Source organism: Lytechinus variegatus, chromosome 3 (genome assembly GCF_018143015.1).
Source record: "Lytechinus variegatus isolate NC3 chromosome 3, Lvar_3.0, whole genome shotgun sequence".
Lineage (NCBI taxonomy): Eukaryota > Metazoa > Echinodermata > Echinoidea > Temnopleuroida > Toxopneustidae > Lytechinus > Lytechinus variegatus.
Genome location: NC_054742.1, coordinates 37,017,892 through 37,023,891, shown reverse-complemented (window position 1 = coordinate 37,023,891; position 6,000 = coordinate 37,017,892). Strand labels below are relative to the sequence as shown.

The 6,000-nt window shown below is 34.2% G+C and overlaps 1 protein-coding gene across 3 annotated transcripts in view; it reads left to right on the top strand.

Moving 5' to 3' along the window:
- Window positions 1-3,155: 3,155 nt before the first annotated feature.
- Window positions 3,156-6,000, top strand: part of LOC121410917 (glutamate receptor-interacting protein 2-like) — a 64,772-nt gene continuing 61,927 nt past the window's right edge. The window contains exon 1 of one of the 3 annotated variants that reach the window (XM_041603302.1): window positions 3,156-3,257. The gene's annotated coding sequence lies outside the window, so the exon portion shown is untranslated. Of the gene's footprint in view, window positions 3,261-6,000 lie in introns of all 3 variants that reach the window. The other 2 variants (XM_041603303.1, XM_041603304.1) reach the window with 2 other exon arrangements.

Sequence of the window (6,000 nt, the reverse complement as noted above, 5' to 3'; positions counted from 1 at the left end):
CTCTAATCAATTTGAGTTTATTAAGCAGAAATTGTGACTTGTCCATGATGAAGTTTAAGATACAAAGCTTTTGTATCTATCCTATGTCAGTATACTTTGCTACAATATGTTGTTGAAGAAAAATCCTGTGACGAACCAGTAACGTTCTTATGGTAACGAACAGGATGAAAGTTTTATCAGGATTGTATGTGTTTTGTCATTGTCAGATCATCTGTGGCACATTGCCAGTTTAGTCCAACCAACGTCAGTAGGACCCCTGAGCTTTTGAGGTGGAAATGATGATAGTAATCATTGCTGGGATCAGTATCGATTCCTTTTTATTTTAAGGATACCAATTTAACCATGCTTAGGGTCTCTCTCTATTTTATTAAAGTCAAGCTATCCAAACATGTATAGTGTCAACTTGAATGTAGGCTTGATAAAACCTGTAGAGGCTTAGTAAGATGTAACTTCCTTCACCCCAGCCCCCCTTGATAAAATAAAGGCTTGATACTTTACAGCCTTTTGTACTGCATTTGCAAAGCCTTAATCATGTTTGCTGGAAAGAAATATTGCCTGTTTTATAGTTGTTTGTAACATAATCGTATTCCATGTTTCTTTGTGTAACAAAATTTTGTTATTACGAAATTGTGATACAACAATGTAAACATTTTTACATGATTTATGCTGATTTGCAATTATTGCATAATTGCTTACAAACATGAAGTCTTTGTAGAGAGGATTTTGTTCATCTATGGAGTCGAATTCCTCACATTGTTGTTTTGATTTCTGTGCAACAGTATGTACAGTAATTAAGTGTCACTTTCAGGGTGCTAATCTTTTTACCACTGCTTTGTAAGTGATCCCTTTCTCTTTCACCTACAGGTCATGGTGAAAGTGACAGAGTGCCCTCTGTAGTGCAAGGATTGAGAACTTCAAACAAATAAATGGGAAGTTCACTCTGACAAAAAAATTATTGTAAAGATATCTAAAAATATTGGTGAAGGTTTGAGTCTTTTGACAAAGATTAAAGAGTTAAATATTTTGATATTTGACATCATATGTTAGCAGCTTCTGCATTTATCATTAAGTAAAAATCAATAAATGTCATTAAAAAAAAGAAAATTGTTTTTATTTTACCTGCAGTATATGTAAAAAAATAATTTCACACCTGCTCCTGAAAAAAAAGAAAAAAAATAGTCATCATGGCCCATTCTAAATTGAAAAAAGGCATTTTTTTCATAAAGTATGGGGCAGCTGCTTATGATGTCACAAATAAAAAACTTAAAATTCTGATAACTTTCTTAATCTTCGATACATACATGTATTCTCCTTGACCTTCACCTTTTTTACCCCTGTATTTTACAACAAACTTTTCATCGGAATGAACTTCCCTTTTTATGATATCTCTGTCTTTCTCTGGATATTACATTACTAAATACACTTATTTTTCTTTCAGATAATGAAATTCATCAAAACAATATCTATACAAAAGACATAAAGAAGGGAAATAATACTTTACTATAGCATTTAGCAATTAAAAGTCAACACTGTTCTCAAAAGCAGCATTGTGACAACTTTCCTGCCATTCATCAATTTCATTCAGAGAATATAGAATTATGATAAAACAGACAGATGTTAGAAAAAATTGCAATGAAATACTTGATAAATTGCAAGGAAGTGTAGCAGAAAGACAAACATAGCTGCTCCCCAGTTCACACATAATAATATGAAAACACATAGTACAAACATGATTCTATATTAAAAACTCAATTGCAAAGATAGACCATTTCCTAAATTACATGGTGATGTTGCACAGTAATGAGTTTGAAACCATGTCATTTAAGTCTCGGTTCATTAGTTCTGTACTTCTGTGCTAAGTTAATATTACCAGTATCTGTGTGGATAGCATATGAATCATGCTTCCAGGCTTAGGGTGTTGTCACAAGTTGTTAATCTTATTAGCTCTTGGCTAATATGAGAATGGAGCATGACAAAATTCATTGTTGAAATCAGTATTTTGCGGTACTGAGTTAACTTTATTTGGGGGATATTCATTCATTGTTGAATACAGATTATGAGTTTTTTTTGGCCAACCAGTAGAAGAAGAAATTGATGACAAATTTTGAATTTTTTTTTTAATTCTATGAGCATGCACTTTGAATTGTCTATTCAGTATAAAGTGGTACTCCAAGCTGAAAAATGATAATATAAATGAATAGACTAATGCAACTGAACTTTAGCAAAACCCTGAAAGTGTTGTCAAAATAAAAATTTATTGAATTTTAAAGGTTTAATTCTTAGATGACATAGTTTGTGCAAACTTAATTTTGTAATGGGGTGATGACATCATCAGCTAGCTCATTGCATGTTCATGAGTTATTGATATCTGTTTCATTTAGTAAGGCAAAAATTTGAAATGTCAATTGTTATCCCTTGTATGATGTTATGAAATTTGAAGTATTTTGTGTGAGTGATTTTACCCCCACCTGAAACACAAGACAAATGACATAGTCAAATATGTCAATGTAAAATAGCAATTTCTTGTGTCTACATAAGGTGATATCTTAATTGACTAATATACATCTTTATGTAACCGTTTACTTTGTACATGGACATTTAAAAATATTAAATTAAATATCTTCATTTTATTTTTATTTTCACCATTAGTGTTATGACCTGGATGGGGTTGGGAGGTTTGGGGAGGAAGACCTTTGGGTTATGGCCATTAAGTTAGCCTTTTCCATACCCAGGCAGCCTCTCCAACTCTCAGCCAGGTCTTATTTTCTCTATCATGTACAAGTTTGATTGATCTTGTCTCTGATCTGTTTGTATTCTTTTTTTTTTTTGAATTCCAAATAAAATAATTTTAATAATTTAAAAAAAAAGAATCTGTGGAAAGGGGAAAAGGGGGAAAAATACAAAAACAAACAATTTCCAGTGACTACCAAGAAGATCTATTGTTGGTCTTCTTTGATGGTTTGAAAGCTGCACACAATATGAATAGTCTTGTATTTCCAAGATCATTGAATTGGGATGGTATGGACATTGACATGTTGTTATTGTTGTCCTTCAGAATTCACAGTGGAAGGAACATCAACAATAAAGGAAAGGAATCCCATTCATACCTGTATTCATTACTATGAAAAGATCTAGCATGTGCATGCTGGACTGTTTGAAGAATGAATCGGTGCAAGTGTGAGATTGGAATACAGATCTACATGTTGAGCTGTAATTCCACATCATCATGGAGGGTTAAACCTGATGAAAGTTTGGAGGTGGTAATTTAATGATTGTCAGAGATATGGTCTCTTTTTAGACAAACACTGATAGTTTGATTTTTTTTATCATTTATTTGTACTCTCTATATCTGTGGATTCTACTTTGGATTTGATAGTTGAAGCTGTAGGAGAATTTACATGTAGGCATATGGATTTACTTTGTTTGAAAGACTTCTTTTTGTTCTTGACATATATTGTGAGTATTGATTTTATGAAATCATAAATCTTCAATTTGGTTTTTCCTACGACAATCTGTGTTCTTCTTTTTGCTGTGGACTGGAACAATAGATTGGAATTTGAAATATCATTTTTTAGGACTGTTCAGTCCATGTTGAAATTAATTTGTTTATGTGCTGATGTGCATATTTGGAATGATTTATCCTGTTGTGGTTATCTAGAGAAATGATGAACAATACCTAGTGAATAGTGAATCTATTCTCACTGATTCAGACTCTGCATTATGCACTATGCGAATTGTGAAAACCAAAGGGTCTGTGCCTGCAGACATTGCCTGGTTGATACTTCAGTTTAGAAGAGAACATCAGAGTGTCCACAGTAAGAAGGTTAAGAAATTTGACAAAGAATACCATTGATTTTTATGTTGTTATTCCTGCAGTCTACTTGAGCCATGTAAAATTTCCTCCTACTTTGGACAGGGCAATCCAGAACTTGTTCCTGTTCGGCCAGCAACCTTCCAAAATGTTGTTTTCACACCTTAATGACATAGTGTGAAGTGATTGAGTTAAATAATATCTCAGCCAGGAAATTAACTTCGTTTGAAGCTTGACATTTCGGCCAACCTGTTTTTACATTTATGAAGCTTATATCATTGAATTTTTGTTCAGTGCTTGAAAATATGTCCAAACATGGCTGCAGGCTGTTGTATTAAAAGCACACAAGAATTACATGTAGTGTGTTTTTTTTATCATAACGGTATGCTAGAACTGTGATGTTTTTAGAATAAGCAGTGCTGTTCCAGATTTTCTGGATCCTGTTGGATATTGATGAATAGTCTAAGGCCGTGTTTATGCTTCCACTTTTGAGGCCAGAATCAGCGTTTCGAAACGTGATTAGTCCAAAACACGGTTGCGTCCATGCTTACTTTCATTTAAACGCTGTTTCAAAACGCCGAGCGTAAACTCACAAAAAGGTGCGTTTGTAAATGTTGTTTGACCAGAATCAGGCTTTCTGGGGAAGTATAAACAGAACCACGATCGTAAACATGTTTAAATGACGTCATTTGGTACATGCTTCCGGTGAGATGAAAATCCACGGTCTCCATGGTCGCTTGTTACCTCCACGGAATTACCTCTCATCTCCCTTGTTTTACATGTGTAGTAATGTTACTAGTATTACTCTTCCAATTTGTCATCATGATGGACGTTGAGGGATTTACACACAAAAAAAACACTGGAACATGAGTTATAATGAGGAGACATCACCAGATGCCCAAATAGCATAAACAAATAGATATTTTATAATTTTGTATACTTAATATTCTTCATTTTTTCTTACTATTTCCTCATTATGGTGGAAATAATATGGTTCTTTCAAGAAGCTCCATGTAATGACTAAAATATCGGAAATATTGTTCAATGTATATATAACAATCGACGTACGTTCCCCATAACAACACTCGGGAGGAAAAAAAACTTTCGAAAAAGAGCTCGCCCAATTTGACCTTGCTTTCCTGTTCAACGAAAATTACGATGCGAAGCCAGCTGGAGTTCGTAATTTCACCTCTGAAAAGTTAAGCATAAACAGCACTCCCAGAACCACGTTTACGATCAGCGTTTTGAATCGACGTTTGATAACGCTGATTCTGTCCTCGCAATGGAAGCATAAACACACCCTAAGCTTGTCTCAAACAGCATTTCAAAAGTTGAGTGTGCTATAATATTTTCATGAAAATGGTAAGATTGGAATTTGTTGATTGCAATCAGTAGAAAAGGCAGTTTACCATTTGATGGTTGCATTTAAATATTAAGAAGTTATAAACTATCAGATTGAAAATATGTTTGAAGATTTGGATTATGTTCTGGAAGTAATTTCAAGCTCCATTTATAAATGAAATTCCCAGAACATGAATGGTGTCATAGATTGAAACTCAGATGATGAACATCTCCTGGTGGTGTTCTTGTAGTTCAGAAGCCACAGGTCTTTCATATCAGATGATTAATAGCAGTTGAAGTGTGTTTTTATGACTTGAATAGTGTGACCATCATATAACCTTTGAAGAAACCAAAGTTTGATCAGCTGATGATTTTACTGCATTTACAAGCTTTGGTAATACCTTAGAAGTCACATGATACATATCACAGAGAAGAGTGCAGGCCTATCTTGTGCATGTCTAAAGAATTCTCTGTTATCTTTTCTCCAAGAGTTGACATTTTCTTCTCTGAACACTTATTGAAGCAGGTCCATGTATCACCAAGCCTGCGGTCATTGAGGTGTCAATAGACACCTCCCCTTTTTATCTTGGCACACCTGGTGTCTTTGAGATCCCAAACCACCAACAGCATCATTCATCTGAATGCTCCCTACTTGCCTTGTACAATTTATCCATCAACACCTTCAGCAAAAGTATTTCCCATGTTCCCCACTTCAGCGATCTCTGTCTGAATTTTTCTGAAAGAGTCATGGTGCTATTACCGTTACATCAAACTGTTGCCTACAAAAACCAGGTGATCATAGTATGCATTTAGAGATGAGTGTTTGTCTTTAGAACTTTGGAATTGGC